At 39.3% G+C, this 26,063-nt stretch overlaps 1 long non-coding RNA gene across 1 annotated transcript; it reads right to left on the bottom strand.

Moving 5' to 3' along the window:
• On the bottom strand, window positions 135–18,157 carry LOC106502645. Its single transcript, XR_001919785.1, has 3 exons — window positions 18,060–18,157; window positions 4,544–4,690; window positions 135–585 (listed from the first exon to the last, which is right to left on the bottom strand). It is a non-coding gene; the product is annotated as an uncharacterized LOC106502645 (long non-coding RNA).

The following is a 26,063-nucleotide window of genomic DNA, read 5'->3' on the forward strand; positions in this document are numbered from 1 at the left end:
AGAATATCCATTAGCACAGATCATGTGTGTTAGTTGTCCAGTCATGCCCAGCTCTTTGTGTTCCCATGGAGTGTAACCCATCAGGCTCCTCTGTCTGTGGAATTCTCCAGGGAAGACTACTGGAATGAATTGCCACTCCCTTCTCCAAGAGATCTTCCCAACCCAGGGATCAAACCAGGGTCCCCCTGCACAGCCTACCCACTCCCCGCCACCCACAGTAGGCAGATTCTTTGCCACCTGAGCCACCGGGGGAAAGTCCAGCACAGATCATGTGAGTGGATTAATCCATCGTCAACAGTGGCCATCAAAGAGAAAATTTCCCTAGAAAATGAGTCGACTTTGTTGAGACTGAGATGTTACAATGGATGATGAATGCGCTAAAAAGGGAAAGAGTATTAACATTAAAGGACAGTTTCCTTAGATGAATTCAGGACACATTGTGTCAAACTAACAAATATGAATTTGTAGCAGTACCAAGTATGAGTTCTCTGCTGGAAAAAAGTAAAAGATACCAAAAGGGCTAAGATCTTTGAAGGCAGCTTACCTCCTCATAGAAGCTTCAGGCTTAAATCCCACAGGCTTATTCTGAAACCAAAAGAATTATATACTTTTAAAATATTACTTCATACTTCTGAATGTGTTTTGCCAGGGAAGACTTCAGGTTACCATCAAACAGAATCAATTCTATTCTTGCTATTTGGTATCACATATAAAGCCACACATTGTCATCTCTGGAGATGGGACACAAACTTTTCAATCCAACCATGTGATCTCACTCAGTAAGAATCCATTTCTGGGCATCTCCGATGGAGCCAATCATAACAAGAGATATTAAATGACAACAACAAGAACAAAAACAATAACAAAGTTCAACTATATTTGACCCAGTTGAAGATATTTGCTTAAGGTTTGACCATTTTTCAACTAGGAGGAAAATTACAAAAACAAGAAAATGTTTTTTTAAACATGCTCAACTTTTTGCTAATTTATCAGTAACAAAGGAATTTAACTAGTTATTTTCAGCATTTGGTATACAGATTCCACAAATAACATATAGGGGCTTTTAAAAATAATGACTCATTATAATGAAAATTCTCTTTACAGACTCTCCTATGCAGACAACAGACTATATTTTTAGAGATCTCATTTAAAAGCATGATTTCTCTAAACCATTGACTATAGGACAAAATGTATTTAGACTAGAAGGAATTTACAGAAAAGAGAGACAAATGCCTTTTCTAATATGATTCCGAATTAAAACCATCCCACTTATTTCATTATAGTTTTTTTCCCAACTGCTGCTATTCACAAAAACTTTCTAAATTTTAGACTGCTGACCTTTCTTAGTAATACAAAACTTAATCTTATGCTTAGATTAGAGAAGAACTTTCAGCAGAATATTAGTAGTTTAAAAGCACTTAAACTTTTATTTGAGGCCATGCCAGTCATACTGCTTGCACTGTGCGCTCACCGATATCTGGAGAGTCATCCTCAACGTGGAATTAACAGGTCACCTCTACGTAATGCATTCCACTGTCATTGGGATATAAACAGGAGATCACTTTTTCAGCTTACCAAATCAAATCCATGTATTTTGTCATAGCAAATTTTCCTGTGATTATAAACGCTAGGGAGTCTAGAAATGCCATTTTAGCGTAAATGAATTAATCTCTATTTTGTGAATCTATTTTTAAGTCATCTGTCTGAAATCACATTATGCATTTCAGAAATGTGTTACTGTTTATTTTAGAGCATGGAAGTCAATGTTTCAAAGTCTGAAAAACACCATACAAAAAATACAAATGTTTTTGCTTGATTTTTCTCTATTCATCCAGAAAGAATCTAAATGAGATTCAAAGATGTTCAAGGATTTTTTAAGGAACAAATAGGTTGTTGTCAGTAAGCACACATCATTTAAAATTCCATCTCTTAAAATATGTTGAGTTGCACAATAGCACAGAATGTTTGGCAAGCAGTGTTGAAGCTCACAGGGCCTGATGTTCCCTCATCTGAGATATCTGGTAAGCAAAATCTCTTTGATATGCCTTCATCCAGGATTTGGTGTAATGTATGTAAACTAGAAAAGAATTGGCCACACGGAATTAGCTACCAGGCTTCCTCTATCCTAAGACGTACTTTTCCCCAGTTTAACTTTTCTGAAATCAAATGGTTCTATGTTAGTGTGATTATATTTAAAATAGTGTCATGTTCTTTTCCAATGAGCTGGGAGGATTTTTGTTTGTTCTTTTGTTCTGCCTTTTTCTTTTTTTATGAATCCCCTCTGCTTTCAGAGAGATTTGGTGTGGACTGGTACTGCTAGAGCCCTCAGGTCCATCACCTCCTGCCAGCTTTCCATGTGCGCTTTGCCATGAAAAAGGAAGGAAACTATTTTCAAACTAGGGGTGAATCTTATTAATACAATGGATGTTGTCTGGACAAGTGTCTGTACTTTACAAGTATATTGAGCATGCTCCTTTTAACATTTTTTTTTCTTCCTGAAACCCCACAGAGAATGTGTTAATCATATTAACATATTGGTTTTAGAACCATGACCTAAGTTTACATGTGACTTTTAAAGAAATATTTATATGGCCAAAATTTAGATAATAACTGTCACCAGAAAGCTAGCTTAAAGGGGAAATCACTCTTGATAAAAATCTTAGTAAACCGCTTCTGCACAACAAAGGAAACTTTAAGCAAGGTGAAAAGACAGCCTTCAGAATGGGAGAAAATAATAGCAAATGAAGCAACTGACAAACAACTAATCTCAAAACTATACAAGCAACTCCTGCAGCTCACTTCCAGAAAAATAAATGACCCAATCAAAAAATGGGCCAAAGAACTAAACAGACATTTCTCCAAAGACATACAGATGGCTAACAAACACATGAAAAGATGCTCAATATCACTCATTATCAGAGAAATCCAAATCAAAACCACAATGAGGTACCATTTCACATCAGTCAGAATGGCTGCGATCCAAAAATCTACAAGCAATAAATGCTGGAGAGGGTGTGGAGAAAAGGGAACCCTCCTACACTGTTGGTGGGAATGCAAACTAGTACAGCCACTATGGAGAACAGTGCGCAGATTCCTTAAAAAAACTGGAAATAGAACTGCCTTATGACCCAGCAATCCCACCACTGGGCATACACACCGAGGAAACCAGATTGAAAGACAATTGAAAGACACATGTACCCCAATGTTCATCGCAGCACTGTTTATAATAGCCAGGACATGGAAACAACCTAGATGTCCATCAGCAGATGAATGGATAAGAAAGCTGTGGTACATATACACAATGGAGTATTACTCAGCCGTTAAAAAGAATTCATTTGAATCAGTTCTAATGAGGTGGATGAAACTGGAGTCTATTATACAGAGTGAAGTAAGCCAGAAAGAAAAACACCAATACAGTATACTAATGCATATATATGGAATTTAGAAAGATGGTAACGATACCCTGTATGTGAGACAGCAAAAGAGACCCAGATGTATAGAACAGTCTTTTGGACTCTGTGGGAGAGGGAGAGGTGGGATGATTTACGAGAATGGCATTGAAACATGTATAATATCACATATGAAACGAATCACTAGTCCAGGTTTGATGCATGATACAGGATGCTCAGGGCTGGTGCACTGGGATGACCCAGAGGGATGGTATGGGGAAGGAGATGGGAGGGGGGTTCAGGATGGGGAACACGTGCACACCCGTGGCAGATTCATGTTGATGTGTGGCAAAACCAATACAATATTGTAAAGTAATTAGCCTCCAATTAAAATAAATAAATTTATATTAAAAAAGATATGAAGTTAAAAAAATCTTAGTAAACCAAAATCAAAGAGCTTAATTTTCTGCACTGCAATTCTTTTTTTTTCATATTTTTCATTTTTCAGTAGTAGCTAATAGGCTATTTAAGACTAACAAACCTTGAATTCTGAAATGAACATCTAAAGTCTTTGTAAATCAAATATCTCTCTTCAAGTATAAGAAAGACTGATACAGCTGGACGAATTCTCCTAAATTAGGAATGTGAGTGTGTGTGTGTGTCTGTTGTGGTATATTTTGTATATGCCATTTATGTGATGGACTTTTGTATACGCCATATATGTAACTGTGATGAAATCTACATCATTCTTGTGGTTTTGAACAAAAGTTCAAATTCAGACTTGACCAAGTGAAGAGAAGCCAAGAGCAATTACTAGTGCTGGGAAAAGACAGAACTTGGCATTGCAAAATCTGGGATGAAGTCCCTGCTCAGTCCCTTGGGACTCATTTTTCAACATCTGACATTAAGAATACATAATACACTACTTCTTAGGATGGCTGGGCATTCAAATGCCATAATGGAAATATACATATTTTGCAAATTATAAAATGCTCTACACATGTCATTTTAAAACATTTGAAAAATTAAATCTGAGACAACTTCCTAGCTAAGCAGAGCCTCCGGGAATTATTTAAATAATCAGAAAAGAAGAGCATTAGAAGCTGAACTTGGCACTATTAAGCATGAGATAGTCACAATTCATGCTGACTTACCTGGCTGGTGTATTAACCCCAGGATCCTCATGCCCTCGGCTGTGCAAGGAAGCCTCAGTCTGTGGACCTGGGAGCCACGGGGGAAATTTTCACATTCCTGAATGACCAGGATGAGTTGGTTTCTTCATTCATCCTCTGTACTAGGCTCTGGAGATACAGAGAGGGCTAAGAGCCAAGGCATCTGCTCTTCTGGAACTTAGAGTCCAGTAAGAGAGACACAACTCAATCAACGAATTACCTAAATACACTAAAATAGTGAAAAGCCTTTAAGAGTTCAGGTGGCTCTGAAGCATATGAAATGCAGACTTATTTTGGTCTTGTCAGAAAGCTTTCCTGGGGAAGTAACATCTGGGCTAATACATGACAGCAACAATGAGATGAAGTTGGGAGCAGGATGGAGAGGATCGTAGCAGAGAGAAACGTTTTAGCAAAGACTTTGAGACAGAAACAGCTGAAAGGTGGCTGTGTTGAAGGGGCCTGGAACTGGAGTCAGTCAAAGAAATAAGCAGGAGCTAGTCTGTATCTGAAAGCAGAGACGTGACAATATTACTTTCTTGAGATAACACTGTGGAGTGAATTGGTGGGCTGAGAGGCAAAAGTGAAAAACAGTAAGTTTGATTAACATGGCAAGTTTGATTCAATGGAGAGAATTTGCCAGATTCAAAAGAGGTCTGGGTACCATCCCATATCTGTGGATATAGATTAAGAGAAAAGGTTGAGGAATAAGCCTTGAGGGGCTCCAACTTGTAACGTCTCAATAGAGGAGAAGTCTAAAAACAAGAGGTAGAAAGATAAGAGGGGCATTAAGAGTCAGAAGGGGGGAAAGTTGCTGCTGAGTGGTCTGGTAAGGTGAATACTGAAAAATGCTCATTGGTTTAGTGACATGGAGGGCATTAAGTCAGCGAGAACTATACTGGAGGTGAGATGGAAACAAATGTCAGCCAAAGGGTGAGAGGAAATAAAGAAATGGGACTAAGTTGTTTAAGACATTTGATTATGAAAACCACAAGTAAAAGAGTGTGGTAGCTGAAGGGGGAGATGGGGAATATAGGGGGACTTTTTGTCCATCCCCCAAATCATCAGCTCACTCTATTGGTCTAGAATTTCTTTACCCCTTAAATTTGGGATGTTGTTGGTTCTTAGAGAGTATTTGAAGAGGAGGATGGAGAGTCTAATAAGTATAGTCTCCAAAATAAATAAATAAATGGGTTATTCATTTCCTCACTACCCACTATCAATAAGTCCCACACTAGCATTTATGATTTCTAAAAGAAACTTTCAATGATATGTTACTGGAAGAAGGAAGAAAGAAAGATGTAATATTTCTCAATATAAGTGTGGGCTTTCCTCTCATTCAGACTTCTTTTCCCAGACAATTATTTAAAGCCATGTCCTGTTCCTTCCTAACACCTCTTGTGAGTCCATTTAATCCATCTCTGTCTTCACTGGATTGGAAACATCTCCTCTATGTTAGACCTTAGACAGGTATGGCCCCAGGGCTCAGGGGAGGTCACTATCTTCTCTACCCAGGTCATCACTCCTCACCCCTCATCCTCTCACAGCAGAGAGGCTTTTACTGAGCACCCAGCCGCTGCTGTTATGCTGGGCTGTGCTGAGGTTGCTCAAGATGAGATTCCAGCGCCTCTTGCCACTGGCAGTTCTCTGCCACTCACTGATAGTAAACCGCACACCACAAGTTGGCAATCAGCACTTGTCCTGCAAGCCCGCTGAGTCTGGCCCCCAAATACAGGTTCAACGTCTTCTAGATCCTGCTGCTTCTTTTCGGAAGCTTTCTCCTAGCTAACCCTAGATGTCAGTGGGCTGTGTGGTATACTCTACGATCGCAATGTATTTTTCTCAAAAAGTAAATTTATTTTCCATTACTGGTCTAATTTAGTAACCATTTAACTGAAATAATTAGAAACACTCTGTATGTGTCTGACTGTTGGTGACCCCATGGACTTCCATGGACCCCATGGACCCTCCAGGCTTCTCTGAACATTGAATGCTCCAGGCAGGAATACTGGAATGGGTAGCCATTTCTTTCTCCAGTGGATCTTCCTGACCCAGGGATCAAACCTTGGTCTCCTGTATTGTAGGCATATTCTTCACCATCTAAGCCACCAGGGAAACCCAGTTAGAATCCCTGAGGATCACCAATAATTGATAAAATTTAAAAAAAAATTTTTTAGAATGTTCTGGAAGCTATTTCTCTTTTGCTGTGTACTCAGGTGACTCTTGAGTACAAATAAAAGGATTATGTCTGTAGGACATATGTTGCCATCTGTTTGAAATGAAACTGACAAATACTCATATATGGCATCAATGCATTTTCCAATTTAAAAACAACTGAAGTTAGAAAGCTGTAACACTTTAAAATACAAAGCAGGACAGAAGATTTGAACAGACGTTTCACTGATTAGGCTATATGGATGGTAAGCAGGCACATTAAAGGATATTGAACATCATTAGCTATCAGATAAATGCAGGTTAAAATGACCATGAAATATCACTATACCTATCAGAACAGCTAAAATAAAATTTGTAACAACCAAATGCTAGTGAGGATGTACAGGAAGTTAGATCACACATACATTGCTGGTAGGGAGTGAAAAGGTATAGCTGCCCTGGAAAACAGCTGGCAGTTTCTTACATAACTAAACAAACAATACTATTCAACCCAGCAAATACATCCTTGGGCATTTATCCCAGAGAAATTAAAACATATGCCCACACCAACTGCTGTACATGAATTGTCATTGCAGCTCTATTTGTAAGAGCCAAAAAGTTAAAACAGCACAGATGTCTTTCAACACAAACTGTGGTACATCCCTACCATGGGACACCACTAAACAATAAAAATAAATGAACTATTGATATCTGCAAGGGGCTTCCCTGGTGGCTCAAACAGTAAAGAGTCTGTGTGCCTGCAAAGCAGGAGACCCAGGTTCGATCCCTGGGTTGGGAAGATCCCCTGGAGAAAGGAATGGCAACCCACTCCAGTATTCTTGCCCAGAGAATTCCATGGACAGAAGAGTCTGGCCGGCTACAGTCCAGGGGTTTGCAAAGAGTTAGACACGAGTGACTAACACTTTCACTTTCACTGATATTTGCAACAACTTAGAGGGACCTTCAGAGAATCATGTTGAGTGAAAAACATCAATCCTAAAGGTTACATCATATATGATTCCATTTACATAATATTTTTTAAATGACAAAAATTGGAAATGCAGAATGGATTAGTGGTTGCCAAGGGTGAGGTATAGGGTGAGAGGTATAGAGGGGAGAAGAGGGGATATGGTTATTAAAGCACAACGGGAAAGGTACTTGTCCAGTATCATGACTGGTGACAGATATAAGAATACCTACATGTGATAAAATTGTATACAACTAAACACACATGCACACACACAAGTGAATACAAGTAAAACTGAGAACATCTCAGTAAAATCAGTAGATTTTGTCCTGATCTTGGTTGTGATGATACACTAGAGTGCGCAAAATGTTATCAGAAAGAGAAACTGGGAAATGTATAAACAGGATCTCTCTATATTACCTCTTAACAACTGCATATAAATCTATAGCTATTAATATCTCAATTAATTTCAAATAAAAAAGTCTTTGTTGTTGTTTAGTCTCTAAGTTGTGTCTGACTCTTTAGGACCCTGTGGACTGCAGCCCGCCAGGCTCTTCTGTCCATGAGATTTCTCAGGCAAGAATACTGGAGTGGGTTACCATTTCCTTTTCCAGGGGATCTTCCTGATCCAGGGATTGAACTCTCATCTCTTGTGTCTTCTGCGTTGGCAGATGGATTCTTTACTTCTGAGACAGCAAGGAAGTCCAAAAAAGTCTTTACCACAGTTTTTTACCAACATGAGTTTCTTTTCTTTGTGAGGTACTTCTCTAAGCAAAATGGTGATGAGCAGTGAATATTAGTGAGCACACACTTTGCTACATGAAGGTTAAGACAGCTGTGTCAACAGGATGGCTGGAAAATGATAGTTCAAGTAGGTTTTATTCAGGCAGCCAATGAGTACTTCATATTCTTTTCAAATAACATCAGCAGCCAATTTACTGTGCAAAAACCACTGCTATTAATTTTTCCCAAACCTTTTTTTTTTTTCATAATCCACTTCTATGAAAATGTGAGTAGGTATCTCCATCTGGGTGGGAGTTTGCAAAAGCTCTGTAATTAGCCTAAAAAATCTTGACCTTGCTTCTTAGCCATGCGGTGACTATATGAGGAACTCCTATCCATTTATAACTCAGAATCTTGCAATTTTGGAGTAGGTTTGGTTTCGAACCCTCTTCTCTGCTCTTTGTCTCACAAGCTCATCTGAATCCTGAGGGGGTAACTCATTACCCTAGCTTCTCAACAGCTTATCACTGCAGCAATCAGATCACATTTTAAAAAATGCATTTTTAACTTACTCTAACACAGATATGGGCTCCCCAGGTAGCAGTAAAGAATCCACCTGCCAGTGTAGGAGACACAAGAGACACAGGTTCCTCCTTGGGTTGGGAGGATCCCCTGAAGTAGGAAATGATAACCCACTACAGTATTCTTGCCTGGAAAATTCCTCGGACAGAGAGGAGCCTGGTGGGCTACAGACTGTGGGGTCGCAAAGAGTCGGACACAACCCATCAACTGAGCGCAACACAGACATACTTTCACAGCACAGCTTAACATTTTCCTTTCTATTTTAGAAAGGTTTCTTATAAGAAATAACCATCTGAAGACTGTTTTTGCATCTCCTCAAACTGTGAATTGAATGCACTGTCTACCATATTATTAAATGTCTCCTATGTACTAATTTCTGCGACAAATTTTTCTCAGAGTATTGGAGAAAATGAAGTGTCCCTTTGAATACAAAAATATAATTATATTAGATCACGAGAAATATAGAATCTAACGTGACTTATTTCTGTCCTACCTAGAAACTCAGATCTAAGCTTTGTTCTCATTTACTACTTTAACCTAACTAGAAATATTTTTCTCTTCCTCATACCTGTTTACTTTCAATATAATTTGTCTTAGAGGTTGTACTTATTAAAATTTTATCAAAGATCTCAGCCAACTGAAGTTCATTTAATTCTAGCAATTTAATAACATCACTATAATACTACTTAAGCATTATTTATTTTAAATCTTTTTCCAAAAAGATAAACAATATACTCTAACGAAATAAAACTAGCAAAAGGACACATGCAGGATTACCTAATATATTTGTGTTTTCATTCACTTTAAACTTAAGACTCAGGGATATTTAGTTCCCTATTTTAACAAACTCATAAGTTCTCTTGATTTAAGAAAAACTGGTTTCCTGTATCTAAATTCAAATCTCTAAGTATAACTCATATGGTAGGCATTAAAAAGAAAAAAAAAAACCCACTCTGCCAAAAATTCCTTCAAATTGTTTTTGGTCCTAAATAGAAGGAATGGCTTTTATGTAAATGTATTTCTGCTCGGATATAAGCAAAGGCCTAGGTAACCATCTTTTCTCTTACCCTCTGCTGGAAGCCCAGAATACACTATCACTGTGTACCTGCTGGTCAAAGCTGGCGGCCTCTTTGTCCCAATTTACTTCCATCTCTACCCCTCTCTTCTCTACCAAAAGTGACTTCCACTGGAATTTCAGAGAAAGCTGGAGAGAGGCCACCAAGCCATGTGGCCTCCCAGCCTGGCCCTTCCAGGGGCCATCTCCTCTTGGGGCTCTCAGCTGCAGCTTCCCTTGGTTTCTCTGTTAGTTCCAGATGTGTGACCACAGACACTTCTCTGGTTTACTACGAATTTTCTTGATGATTGCTCTTGCAGGAGATCAGTGAAGACCACTCTATTAGCAGTGTTTGTTAGCAATGTCCTCACTTTTGTACACGTCTACCATGACCCTGTGTTAACCGAGGCTGACTGATTTATGCAAATGCAATCGATGCCCAATAAAGGAGAAGCCAAGCATCATTACTCTGCTTATTGCAGAACGTCCAGACCTGGGCCCCAGCTCCAATATTCTGGCCACCGATGTGAAGAGCCGACTCATTAGAAAAGATCCTGATGCTGGGAAAGATCGAGGGCAGGAGAAGAGGGCAACCAGGAGGAGAAGCTTGGACGGCATCACTGACTCAGTGGGCGTGTCATTCTTGCTGTTCAGTCACCAAGTCGTGCCCAACTCTCTGTGACCCCATGGGCTCCAGCACGCCAGGCTTTCCTGCCCTTCACCATCTCCCGGCATTTGCTCACACTCATGTCCATTGAGTTGATGATGTTATCCAACCATCTAAGAGTTTGAGCAAACTCCGGGTGATGGTGAAGGACAGGGAAGCCTGTTGTGCAGGCAGCCCATGGGGTCACAAAGAGTCAGACACGGCTCGGTGACTGAACAAGACCCCTCCACTACTGGACTTTAAACTCCTCCTCACCTTGTTCCTGTACTCTTAGACTCCTTCTTGACTTTTGGATTCTGACTTGTTTTGGGGGGGGGCATAGCACTCTTCCTTAGGTACATACTACAGACCAGCTCTCTGGATGCCTCTGACCCACATGGGTTAAATAATAACTACCTTGTGTAGTGCTGTGTATGCCTGTCTTACTCTGCCTTCAACCCCAAGAGCCTACAGCTCTTTCAGGGGTTACATCAGAGCCTCTTAAATGAATGCTCATTCCTCTGCCTCCAGAGAGGTGTCCCTAGTAAGGGAGAGAGGAGAACACTCAGAGCTGCTTCACAGACTTTCTCCTGCTCTTTTTGGAGCCTACTCTTGTTGCAAATAAGCCCTCGAACATTCAGGAATGTCCACCCAGGGCCTGCTGTGTGGAGTCCATCACTTCTCTATATCCAGTTCAGTATGAAGACAACTTGAACAAATACCTAAATTCCATTTCATTTTTTTATTCACCCAAGACACTAATCCAGATCAGATCATAAGAACATTCTTAGCTATTTCATAGTTCCCCAAGCTGGATCAATTTATTGAATTCTAATGTTCAAAGTGGTCACTGCTTATACCGATCATTTTTATTTATACTATAATTTTAACTATTAACTAGCTAATTGTAACTATTAACTAATTTTAACTATAGCACTTAAATGGTTCCACCCATAGTGCTCTCCTTTCAATTTGTCAAATACACCAGACTCATGGTAACCGCGCTTATCTGGCCTTACATAATCTAGCTTCTGCCAACTTCTCCATCTTCATCTTTTACCACTTCCTTTCTCAGTTCGGTCATGCTGAACTTGTTTCGGTTCCTCGAATGCTCTCACTGGGATTCGCACTTATTTGCGCTTTTGTCTGACACTATTTAGCCCCCAGCTTTTATTCGTCCTTATAACAACACCTCCTTAGCCCAAGTTTGGATCATATGGTCTATCTGTGTACATGCATGGTAGGCAGCTATACGGTATCATAATATGATGGGAATTAAAATTACGTTTGTTTTGCTTTTCCAAAGTGTTTCCTAGTTATGTCTGTTTACTTGATGGTCTCTACCATTAGACTACAAACCTCGTGAGGTCAGAGGCTGTGTCAATGTAGTAAATGGTCAATTCATACTTATTGAATGAATGAACCATTGAACTAATTTTCCAATAAATCTCTTCAAATGCAGTGCAGTTAGATTGGTATATTAGTTATATTCACACTCTTGTGAACATGGGAAGCCTACGCTGCTGATGTTGCCTTACCCCATATCCCTATATCTCACAGTCTCACAGCTGAGGTTTACCTATTTTGACAGTGAGAAGTAAAATGGGGCTGCCTTGGTAGATTAATTTCCTAAAATGAGGGGGGAAAAAAGCTCAGACCGCAAATACAACATCATGTTCACAGACTAAGCATTCAGGCTTCAAAGAAAGGTACTTGAAAAGCCATCTCATCCTTTATTCTTGAAAATATTGACTATGACTGTGTGTAGTCCGAAGTACAGAAACTTCAAATTCCAGAGAATGTTATCTGGAAGGTAATGTCTGATCGAATACTGGATCATTACCTCAGTACTCCTTATCAGTCACTTTTGCTGAGATTCTACCATAAGCTTCAAATCGAGTGAATTTTCAAAAACAGCCTAATTTTCCTTCTTCAGACAACTTTAAAAGCAGGATCTTTGAGAGTTGGTGGAAGTGGTACTAACAAATAGATCTGAATTGTTTTTCCCCCGACCACAGCCATCCCCATTTTTGTTAAATCACCCACCATGCTGTGCTCTGCTTTTTTTGCTCTCATTGAAACCTGTTTATGTATTTTACCAGAATAGAAACACTGTAGTCAGTTCCTTTGAAAAGGAAGTAAACATTGGCTCTTCCCTCATAAGACAAGGTTCAGTTCAACAGTAAGTCCTGACCAGAATGCAAGGAGTGCTGACTCTTTTTAAAGTCAGATTTCTATATAAGAATAAGTTTCAACTATTCCAGAAGGTTCAATACCTGTGGAAGAGATCCCCAATTTTTTTCTTGAATTTTTACACCTAACTAATAGATTCATTTAATCAAACATTCAAAAATATAATTTTATTCTTAAACCTTTCAAGAATGAAAGAAATAATAACCATTTCAGCCTCTAATATCTAAAATCCAGATTATCTTTCAAATAGTTTTATCATTAATCAAGACAACTGCCCAAGCAAATACTTTAATCCTATTCAGTGTCTTCAACTATTCAAAGAGTGACTTGAGACCTGAGATCAAACCAGGTCTGAAAACTCTCCAAGCTTTTGAGATCCTGGGACAAGCTTACATCAAGACTCAGTACAGTGCAATTAGGTGTGGGGTGGGAATGGTTTGGTAGAGAGGTCAGTCCTGTGGGAACAAGATACAGAAAAGAGAAGTGTTCCTGGTAAGGAGGAAGAAAATATGGCAGATTCTAGTCTTGAGTTGAGCCACAGATTTTTTTAAGTTGAGATAACATTGGCTTATGCCATTATACAAGTTTCACGTGTATAACATCATATTTCTACTTCCGTAAGCAGTGTGTTCACCATGCAAAACACTAGCTTATATCCAACACCAAACGGCTGACCCCCTTGCTCCTTTTGCCCTTCCCCCCTGCCCCTTCTTGTCTAGTAATCCTTACTCTCTTCTCACTATCTACATGTTTATCTGGTTTGGTTTATTCATCTATTTTGTTGTTTGTTTGTGATATTCCACATATAAGTTAAATTATAAGATTTTTGTCTTTCTCTGACTTGTTTCATTTCTCATGAAACTTTCAACTTCACCCATGTTGTTGAAAATGGCAAGATTTCTCTCTTTTTATGGCCAGTGTTATTCCATTGAATACATATTCCACTAATTCTTTATCCTGGGGCTTTCCTGGTGGCTCAGTGGTGAAGAATCTACCTGTCAATGCAGGAGAGGCAGGTTCCATCCCTGGGTGGGGAAGATCCCCTGAAGAAGGAAATGGAAGCCCACTCCAGTATTCTTGCCTGGGGAATCCCATGGACAGAAGAGCCTGGCAGGCTACTGTCCCTGGGGTCGCAAAAGAGTTGGACATGACTTAGTGACTAAACAACAACAATTCTTTATTCTATCATCCATTGGTGGGCACTTAGGTTTTTTCCATGTCTGAGTTATTATAAAGAATGCTGGGATGAACATAGGGGTGTATGTATTTTTTTCAAATGACCATTTTTACATCCTTTGGATAAATATCCAGAAGTGGAATAGTCAGACCATATGGTAGTACTGTTCTTAATTTTTTGAGGAGTGTCTATATTGTTTCCACAGAAGCCATAGGCTCTCTTGAGATACTGACCCAGAGAGAAAGATGTCTGGGATAGGTAACTCATCAGCCTTCCTGAGTTGTTACTGCCATTTGGCCAAGGAAGGCAAGCTCCAGCCATGGGTTGTTCTGCTTATTGTTTTGAGTGAAATGATCTCCATTCTTATCTGTTGCACATGTCTATCACATGTTCTGTCTCGTTATGTAGCTATCTTTTTAAGCTTCTTGAGGCAAGCATCTGTGTATTGTAATATTCTATACCATCATACATCTGTGCCTGGCACAGTGAATTGAAGCCGCTCAGTTGTGTCTGACTCTTTGTGACCCCGTGGACTATAACTTATCAGGCTTCTCCAACCATGGGATTTTCCAGGCAAGAATACCAGAATGGGTTGCCACTTCCTTCTCCAGGGGATCTTCCCAACCCAAGGATCGAACCTGGGTCTCCTGCATTGCAGGCAGACACTTTACCATCTGAGCCACCAGAGAAGCCTGTCACAGAGCAATATGCAAAAGAGATTTGTTAAATCAATGAATAAATTAATTTTTATAATGCTTGAGGTTCAGTGGAACAAAACGCTGAGAAAAGCATATCTTCAACATAGTTCAGTCTGAACTATTTATATGATGAACAATACACAATTTGCTACCTATTAATACTTCTAAATGCATAAATTTAAAGAAAATACTAAACCACCCAGTCAAAAAATGGGCCGAAGAACTAAATAGACATTTCTCCAAAGAAGACATACAGATGGCTAACAAGCACATGAAAAGATGCTCAACATCACTCATTATCAGAGAAATGCAAATCAAAACCACAATGAGGTACCATTTCATGCCAGTCAGAATGGCTGCAATCCTAAAGTCTACAAGCAATAAATGCTGGAGAGGGTGTGGAGAAAAGGGAACCCTCTTGCATTGTTGGTGGGAATGCAAACTAGTACAGCCACTATGGAGAACAGTGTGCAGATTCCTTAAAAAACTGGAAATAGAACTGCCTTATGACCCAGCAATCCCACCACTGGGCATACACACCAAGGAAACCAGAATTGAAAGAGACACGTGTACCCAAATATTCATCGCAGCACTGTTTATAATAGCCAGGACATGGAAGCAACCTAGATGTCCATCAGCAGATGAATGGATAAGAAAGCTGTGGTACATATACACAATGGAGTATTACTCAGCCATTAAAAAGAATACATTTGAATCAGTTCTAATGAGGTGGATGAAACTGGAGCCTATTATACAGAGTGAAGTAGGCTAGAAAGAAAAACACCAATACAGTATACTAACACATATATATGGAATTTAGAAAGATGGTAATGATAACCCTGTATGCGAGACAGCAAAAGAGAGACAGATGTATAGAACAGTCTTTTGGACTATGTGGGAGAGGGCGAGGGTGGGATGATTTGGGAGAATGGCATTGAAACATGTATAATATCATATATGAAACGAATCGCCAGTCCAGGTTCGATGCAGGATACAGGGTGCTTGGGGCTGGTGCACCAGAATGACCCAGAGAGATGGTACAGGGAGGGAGGTGGGAGGCGGGTTCAGGATTGGGAACATGTGTACACTCATGGCGGATTCATGTTGATATATGGCAGAACCAATACAATATTGTAAAGTAATTAGCCTCCAATTAAAATAAATAAATTTAAATTAAAAAATAAAGAAAGCACTAATTCACCAACACAAGATGCAAGGCAATGTATTTATTTGGAATACACTGGTATTTAAATGGATCAATAAGCTCTGGGAGCTGGTGATGGACAGGGAAGCTTGGCATGCTGTAATCCATAGGGTTGCAAAAGAGTCAGATATGACTGAGTGACTGAACTGAAATGGAACAAAACTCAGTGTTTTGAATTGCTTAGTTTGAGACTAGTTCTGTTTCCTCATTTTTGCTAATCATCATGTTTGTCACAGGCAGTCATACTGTCTATTTATTCCACAATATTAGTCCATCTGTAAGCAGATATGGTGTTTCCCCTCTTTGACATCTATTTCAACTTCCTCCACAACACATCTGTGCCAAGCAGAGATGCCTGGCTGTGCACATGATCATAAGACACAGATGCTTGTCTCAAGAAGCTTACAGAGATAGCTACATAACTAGGGAATACATAAATTGTTTCTCACCTTCAACTCCTTCAACAAAGCATAAATAATAAAAAATAATATTCACTGACTTTGTTATCCCTAGAACATGACAATAAATGTTATATTATTTAATCTTATAGCAACATTTTATAGCTGGGAAAAAAACAGAAGTTCAGGAACTTGTATAAATTGTCTATAGTCATATAGAGGTCAATGCTACTGTCACTAATGCCTAAACGGAGCTCAAAAGAAGAGGCAATGTAGGAGAAATAATGTTGATATTGGCAGTTGATGGCACAGTGGTAATTGTTGATAGGGTAGGAATGCATGAAACGACTATCTCAGGGAGAGAACATGAATGTGAATAAGCAATTCCAAATTAATCCTGGGTGAATAAACAGAAAGAATGAGAGAAACTGAGAAGGAGCCACAGAACAGGAAAGAAGAGAACTAAGAAAAGGTAACACTGTAGAAATCACGGAAAAATGACCAATAGCGTACCTGCTACAAAGCCAAGGAAGGTAAGGCCTGGGAACAGGTTCTGGACTTGTCAGGAATAAAGGTATCAGCAATCCTAACTAGAATATTTTCTGAGGGGTTGCGGTGATAGAAGTCAGTTTGCAAAGAGAGGTCAGGAAGTCAAAGAGAGAAAATATCAACAAATCTTATACACATTTTGGTGTCAAAGGGAACAAGATATAGCAGAACAGCTGGCCCTCCATATTTGGGAGCTCCTCACGTATGGATTCTATCAAACTTGGATAGAAAATATTGGGAAAGAATTCCAGAAAGTTACAGAAAGCAAAACCGAATTTGCTGCACACAGCAACTATTTACACAGCATTTACACTGTACTAGGTATTATAAGTATTCAAGAGATTATTTAAAGCATACAGGAGTATGTGTGTTAGGTTATATGTTAGATAAGGAACTTGAGCATCTGTGGATCTGTGCATCTTAGGAGGATGTTGGAGCCAATCCCCCACAGATACCAAGGGATGACTATAGTTTGAGGCAGAGGCAGAAACAAGGGGCGATTCTGTAAGTCCTTTATGTCTTAAAAGAGCCAACAATAACCGACTGAACAAAGTCATAAAAGGAGAGAAAGGATTCCCTTAGGGAGACAGAAAGAGCAGGGGGAGTGGTAGGTGAAGTTATTCATGCTGGAAGGATAGGAAAGGGAAATAAATGGGCTTTATTGTACCTGTGACTTACGAGATAAAGTCATATACCTAGAATGAGAAGATGAGTAGGATAAAGAGTTGATGAAGGTTTGAAAATAATTGGGACCATCCCAATGAAGAAAAAGAAATGAAACTTTTAAAAAAAGAAAGAAAGGAAAGAATATCTGGAAGTACTAAGTGCTCAGAGGGAGGGTGGACTCACCATAAATTCCTTAATTTTCCCAACAGGACTCAGGTCAGCAAGTTTCCTGCCCACCATGGCTCTTAAAATCAATCCCACTTTCTAGTAAAATGACATTGAAGATGGGAAACCAGGCTAGCCAGATTTGAGCGGGGAGAGGTTGTACTCGCCAAAGTAAACTACACTCAAGATAGAGCAAGGGTTTCAAAACCAAACTGTGAGCCAAAATAAAAGCTTCTTTGTATCTTCACCCTCTCCACCCTCAGCTGCTTTTCCTTCTCCCAGAGACTACTTCACTTTCCTTTCCTTTCCTTTCCTTCCCACTCACCTGTTTTTCTCAAACTCGACTCACGTTGTGCCATTTACTGAGTTCAGAACTGAAAAATGCACGTGTTATTTTTAGTCCAAGCATCACATGATTGGAGAATATCTCATTTTTATTTCACGTTGTCTCAGGTCAATGTGCCAGGTTCTCAAGGCTGTCACAAGTCTCAGAGATCACTCCCGAGAACTGCAAAACAAAGAATCCTGTGACAGAAATGCTGACAGCGTGGAAAGACTTTGTGATTTGCTGAGTCACTAATCAGAACTTGCAATTTTGAATACTTTCTTTTGCAATTAAAATTCTGTATCCTAACATGCCCATCTCTCTCTATGTATGGATTAAAAATCATTTAAAATTGACTTGCATTTGTAAATGAAACAGTAAATCATGTTTTTGAGTACCTCTCCCCTACGATACACATTCAACTTTTAAAATGTTCAATTTCTCATTAATTCAATCTTTTCTTTTACTGAAAATTTGGTGTAGTTTAGAAGTGACCTAGTTGTAAACTTTCATTTCGCACATCTTTCAAGAAGCAAGAAGAGTAAACACAATTTCAAAACTTCTGTTTACTGGAATGGACAAATTGTGTTGAAGTGTGGAATGAATATATGCCAATGGAAACATTTCTATGGTGAGATGAATCAGTGTTACATTGTCTCACTATGGATTTGCTGACCATTCTTCTATATTCTTTAAAAACAACCTCTACTAGAAAGCATGTTAACCTGGATCCAGGTCCTGTCTCTATTTGAAAGTACAGTTGACCCTTGAACAACAAGAATTTGAATTGTAAGTGTTCACTTATATGTGGATATTTTCCAACAGTAAATGCTACAGTAATACCATAGTAAATACTGCATAATTCATGGTTGGTAGTATCTGCAGATATCCAACCACTGATATGGAGGAACCACTTATATAAAGGGCCAAGTTATACTTGGGTTTTCAACTGTGCAGAGTTGAAAATATGGGGGTGCTTGGCGCTTCCAACCCCAAGTTGTACAAGGGTCAAATGTAATAAAACTGCATTCCTATTTAAATGTTTTATTGGTTTAAGTATTATTATTTAATAATAATTCTAATCAGCCTTGATCATAATTACTTAGTGTATTAATATAACCTTATGTTTATCTTACTTCGTTTAAAGTATATATTGTTCTTATTCCTATGAAATTCCTGAAAACAAAAACATTTCACCAATGTCAGTCTAAAATGCTTCTTTAATATCAGATCAGAGGTAGTATTTCAAAAGGAACAGTTCTCAAAAGCCTTGACAGTTCCTGCCACATAGCTGAGTTAAAATGAAGACTTACCATCAAGCAGCATTTTTAAAGCCTAGTATGAGATATTTTCTCTACTTAAAAGTTAGAAACAACATCTTCTTTTAAAAAAAAAGAAAACTTTACTATTTACATTTTGCATTAATTTTGACATGTTGTTTGTTGATGTACATAATGGTTTAAGATTTTTACTATAGGTTGATCTTATTTAAAACAATCTTTCTCTTCCATCTATTTCAGAGTAATTGGCTAGTACTGACCTCTCCAAATTTGTAATTTCTGGAATCTGCATTAATTCTGTTTATCTCTGATAAAATGGTCCAATGTTTAGAATTCTTTCAGTGCTACAGATTTATTTGTGCTGTGACTATATATAGCTATTAGGGCACTATGCTGGGTGTGATAATCCCAAAAGGCACCCTGCGCTGGAGGAACCGACATCTGAAGGGTCTAGTCAGGGTTGAGAACCTGCATGAAGTAAGATGACTTTGCAAGAAGAATACAAAGTACGCAGAGCTGAGGGGAGCAGCAGCTGCAAATTGGTGATATCAGCATACAGAACAGTTTTATAGGGGAGGTTGGTGCTGAGCTGGGTCCTAAAAGAAAAGGTCTTGAAGATCCCTTCCATGTGTGACAGAGGCCAGCCAGGGCAGGCCAAAGCCTGGGGATTCAGTCCCCTGAGAGCCGTGGTGATGTCTTGGAGGACCTGTATGGCTAGACTTTCGAGAGCACAGGAAAAGAGGAGGGGCTCATTCTCCCCGACTTCTTAGTGATCAGAAGATTGGACTTCAGTCCTAAATTCAAAGTACTACAACACTGAAAAATATTTGTGATCTTTTGTTCCTTTGCTCTTGAATGTAAGATGTTGTAGAAATGCTCTGTAAACATGTCGTTCACTTTGGGAAAGGAAAGGTTCAAAGAACAAAATTCTAAACTACGGAGCCCTTCTCAGAAGGAATGTTCCATATATATACTAGAGGAAGCCAAGGCTCAGTGAGCTTGTGGGTTGAGAGAGAAGAGATGGGGTTCAGGACTCTGCATGCTTCCTTGTATGGCTCCAGACTGGAGTGACTGTGGCTGGTTGTCCCAGAAATGTTTTCTAGTCATGAAGGAAAGTCATGTGAGAGGCTGTCTCCTTCCTGATTGTTTCACTTCTAACTCAACAGAACAGCTAGAAAGCAGATTTCCCAGACACTTCAGAAGGAGATAAACAGCCTGAAGAAAATCTGACATCTGCAAATCAGTATAGACTAGCTCTTAAATATTTTACATGAGTAATATATTAAAAGATCAGCCAAGCAGGACACGGCAGATGGAAGACTGGGTGGAAAACTGAAGCCTGGGATGAAGATAAGTACCTAATAAAAACCATTCTTTTCAAAGAATGCCAAGAACTCAGATTTGAAGACTGGCCTTGTCAACACTTTAAGTCTCTGATTCCTCTCAAGCAGAGATGTGATAAATAATTAAGAGTGAATTATAATGAGCACATCCTTGAAAGCATTTTAACCTGTATTTGTTCCACACAGAGAAGTCATGGACGGTAATTCTTCAGTCACTTCAAACTCGTCACTGACTTCTCTGGTGACAACTGACTAGTACTGGTAACATCTTTTGACATCGAGAGCCAAGAAAAGCCTCTCGAGATCATTTGCCTTGCTTTAAGTTGACGATTGATGTCACGCTTAGTATTTTCAACTTTTTGAGAAACTGTTCAAGCTAAAAAACATGATAGCCTTGATTACTTCCTTCCTCTCATTACATTTTTTCAATTGCTAATTCAACGTTGGTAAATGGATTTCTTGCTAGGCTAATAAATGAGCTGTTGAGAAAAAAATTATAATGAGCATGTTAGTGGTTATCTATAATGAAAAGTACTTAAAAGCAGTTCTTTTACACCTCTTAAATGTTTGGATGTGGTACTAATTTACGTTATAAAGAAAATGACTGACTTAGCAAAAGCACACATTGGTCTAGCCAATGACCACAAACCTCAAGGAGCAGAGGCCAAACAATGGCCTGTCCTGACTCATGTTTGCTCACATGCATCATTTGAAGCTAGATTTAAAAGCAAAAACCCATTACCTTTCATATGAAGCTCCACCAGTTGTTAATTAAAGATTATGCACTCTTACACATTAAATACATATACGCAAGGCCTCATTTTTAGACAAAAATAAAACTTTATAAATAGACTGCAAAGCATGACCAACCTCCCTAGCCAATTGGCTGGGTTGCTCCCTGTTGTGAAAACATCCCAGGAGAGGAGTCTGTCATCTGTTAGGAGGCGTCCAAGGATCTGAGTGCTTGGGAGGCAGAGTTCTTCTCTGGCTCTGGGAATCCTAGGCCTGGCGGGGGGCCAAATCAGGAATGACTGTGAAGTCCTTAGGTTAGTTGAAGCAGTAACCTCAAAAGATACAGTAATCTCAAAAAGGATGCACACAAAAAATCTCTCTCAGGTATTTCATATTAAAAGTTTTGGGTGGAGCTCTACAGACAGCAGATTCAAAACATAGGTGAGGCTCTAACAAAGCTTGTGATAAGGCAGATCAGTATATCTTGCTGATGATTTAAAAACCTAATCTAGAGCACTGCCTCAAAATTGAGAATTAAAACACTAATACAAACCTAAACTTTTAAAATTACTGTTGAGCTCTGCTTCCTATGACAGATCTTTTAGAGGGACCTCCCTGGCAGTCCAGTGGCTACGACTCTGTGCTCCCAAAGCAGGGGGGCCAAGTTCAATTCCTGGTCAGGGAACTAGATCCCACATACCAGAACTAAAGTTCACACATGCCACGACGAGGGGGAGATCCCCCGTGCCACAACCAAGACCCAGTGCAGCAAAATAAACAAATAAAAAAAAACCCAAACAAAGATCGGTCCGAATCCTTTGAATCTCTTAATTCTTAAGGGCAGTTTTTAATTTGTCTAATGTAAGTGTGGTCGCCATTTTATGGCTGGCAAACATAAAATCAGAGAGGTAAGGAATTTTCCTTACATCACACAGTGGATAAATGAGTTTGTAATAGAATTCAAGCATCTTCCACCAGTAGCTAGAAATGACAACAATCATATAGCCAATTTTTTATTATCAGGGTTTTTCATTCTTCACGTGACTTTTTGTGTTTATTTGATTCTATAACCTATAACATAGGTTTAGTTCAGTTCAGTTCAGTTCAGTCACTCAGTCGTGTCCGACTCTTTGCGACCCCATGAATCGCAGCACGCCAGGCCTCCCTGTTCATCACCATCTCCCGGAGTTCACTCAGACTCCCGTCCATCGAGTCCGTGATGCCATCCAGCCATCTCATCCTCGGTCATCCCCGCCACTACTGACATTTTCATTCCACATGTGAAAAACCAAAGCACAGAGAAGCTACCTGACTGCTCCAGCATCACACATTGGCCAGCAAATATGCAGGCAGGAGAGACATTTATAGTCCCTGCTCTTAACCACTCACTGTACAAAAGTGGTTTTATTTCTCTACCCACTTCTCCCTCTTTCTCAACCTACTTCTCTACAAAAATTTGTGGGTTATTTGTCTATCAGATATCATGAAGGAACTCATCATAGAGTGAGTCCTCCCTCTAGACCCAAAGGCAAAACAAAACCACAAGGGTGACTTTTGGTCTAGCAATCTGTGACCCAGGATCTGCCAAGAGGCACCCCCTTACAATTCCGGCACAGCCTCTGTGGTTGAGGGCCTTGACCCCGAGACTCCCTAATTCCACCAGCATTCACATTAGTTGTAATCAAGCATTCTTTCCATGTACAACATTGTTTGTTTTATAGAAATGTAAAAAGCACATCTGTTGCTTAAATCTCCTCTATGATGCTCTGGCCAAGAGGTCTGGAAATTTGAAACCTCCCATGTGAGCACATTCCATCTTGGACAGCTTTAACTGAGAAATGTCTTTTCTCATATTGAAAAAAAAATCTACCTATGACTTCTTTTTTTTTTTCCGATTATAAGCATTAAGTCTGTTTATTTGCTTTTATTTTGAGAATTTAATGAACTATATAGACCCACCCCCAGAAAAAAAAAAAAAATGTAGACTACAGCCAAACACAAAAAGGCTGACAAGCAGCCTTCTGAAGTCATATAATGGTCTGTGAACCTCAAGGTTAGAAACCCTCTTCCATAATAGCCCTTCAAATGCTGTAAGTGAGAGAGCACTCTTACCCTCTGTACTGTGAACCATGTCTAAGAAAGGACTTGTGTTTTCCTCTCGCCACTGAATTACATCGGCTTAGATTGTGGTCATTCATTTAGCCCATGGAGACCTTCCTGAACCCTGGCTCTGTGATCTAATCTATTCACTATGCCTTCTTCAAGTCAGCTCTAGTCTTGATCACCACAGCCCTGGTGAAGACCTTAGACAGGAAATAGCTCAAGATAAAACCCCAATGACAGGATAATCACCCTGTGAGGTGGGAAGTGCCCCCTACATTTTTCTGCAAAGATAATATACTGGGACTTGAGTCTGTGAATACCCAGGGAAGTATGCACGTTTCAACAAAAAGAATATAATCATATGCCACTAACTTTATCCCTCAAGAAACCTGCTTTTGCTTAATTTCTTCAGTGTTGGGTTAGTTCAGGACTTAGACTAACCAACTCAGAGGATATGAAAACGCATGAGAACCACATGATTGAGGGTCTAGGTACCAATTGCAAAACTTCCTTTTACATCTTAGAATGTGGCCTCAGGAAACCCAAGTATTTTCCCAGGTCTAAAGTCCCTCCAACTACAGTTTTCCTAAATAAAACAGAGTAGCTGCCTAGGGGCTATCTCTTTGGTGTGAAGAATTCTCACACCAGCAAGTTTACAAATGCCAAAAAGCAAGTTTACAAATGTTATGTCATGTATTAGGGTTTCTTTTTTTTTTTAATGGTTTAATTTACTTGTTTTTAAATGAGTTTTTTTCATGCTTCAAGGATACCTTGTAGTGTTCTAGCATTTTGAGGACAAGTTGACATTGACCCTGTCCAAGTACTTTGTAGATTTTAGAAATTAAATCATATCACTTCTAGTGTTTGTCATTTCAAAACTAAGAGCTTTAATATAGCCAGCATTGTGGAAGAAGATTGGAAAAGAATTGAGTCAGATGATCCCACTCTGTCTTTAACTACACAAGTGATAACAAGCAATTCCTCTGTCCTTTCTGGGCCTCTTATTTCTCATGCATAAAAGTCACTTCTTCTCCAGTTTTCAAAAATCATTTTATTCTAATTTTGTTAAATTATGTGGATGTGCTAAAGCATCAGAACCAAGACAAACATCAGTATCTGGATTCCCCTCTGTGTCTTAAACATTAAGGCTGAAAGTATGATTTTAACATACAAGAAAATATCCTTTCACTCTAGTGGTGATGCATGGTGGGTCACAGGACACAATACCTGTATTCCAAAGTTTCCTAAACTTTGGAAACACTTAGGGAATTAAAAAAAAAAACAAAAACTCGTGAGGCCTAGATCTCACCCCAAAATATTCCAAAAGGCGAGAATATTCCAAGGTGAGATTACCTTGACCAGTAGAATTATAAAAACCTAGAAAACTTAGAAAAACTTAGAAAACATAAAAACTTCAGTTTGGAACCACTGCTCCATTCCAGCTTTCAATTCTGAATATACATAAGAATCAACTGATAATTTTTCAAAGCCTGCCAGTGCTTAGGTCCACCCCCAGATTCTGATTCAATTGGCCCTTGGGACGAAGGCATTGATGTGTTTTAAAACTCAGCAGGTTGTTGTGATGTGCAAGCAGGGGTGGGAACTGCTCCTCTAATCTCTACTTCACATGATCCTTCTAGTTGATCATCCTGACATCAGTCGCACACCGGCTACTCATCAGATGAAAAATCTTTGGACCGAATTACAAGGTACAGCTCCCCCTCACTATATCAACCTGGTGTCATAACTTCCTGCTTTTTCTCTAGGAGCATAACTTCTTATCTTGTCAATTAGCCAGTGCTCCTGGTGTTCTGTTACCTGAATTTCCCAGCTATGGGCTCTCAAGTGCTTCTTTCAGATTGTAGCCCCACTTCTATCAACTTTTCTTTGCCTTGTGCATCAATTCTCCCTAGTACTTTGCATGCCCTTGCCTACTCTTCCAAATGTCCTCTGTGTCTTGGATTATTCTGATCAAATTTCTCCTCTGATTCCCAACTAACTACTATTAAATGGGAGTCAAAAGGATATATCCAACTGAGAAAAAAGAATCTGCCTAATTTCACCGATGGCTGAGCAAATCCTAGGCATATATATCAAGGAAATTGGAAACACACACACACACACACACACAATTTCTAAAACTATAATACTTTTTTCCATTCTACACTGGCTTCAGTTCTGGCCAAGTACTTAAGAAACACAAGAATCAATCTTGGAAAACTACAAAGATGAGAACTGTACATTTTCAAGAGAATTAAGGAGTTACCAATAGAAGGTGAAAGCAAAGATTAGAACCTCAGTCTAGAAAATGAAAGCTGATGGAAAATCATTTTTTAAGAGTGACTAAAGAAGATGCTTAAGAGTCTCGTGGACTGCAAGGAGATCCAACCAGTCCATTCTAAAGGAGATCAGTCCTGGGTGTTCTTTCAAGGAATGATGCTAAAGCTGAAGCTCCAGTACTTCGGCCACCTCATGCGAAGAGTTGACCCATTGGAAAAGACTCTGATGCTGGGAGGGATTGGGGGCAGGAGGAGAAGGGGACGACA

This window comes from Capra hircus, chromosome 2 (genome assembly GCF_001704415.2).
Source record: "Capra hircus breed San Clemente chromosome 2, ASM170441v1, whole genome shotgun sequence".
Classification (NCBI taxonomy): Eukaryota; Metazoa; Chordata; class Mammalia; order Artiodactyla; family Bovidae; genus Capra; species Capra hircus.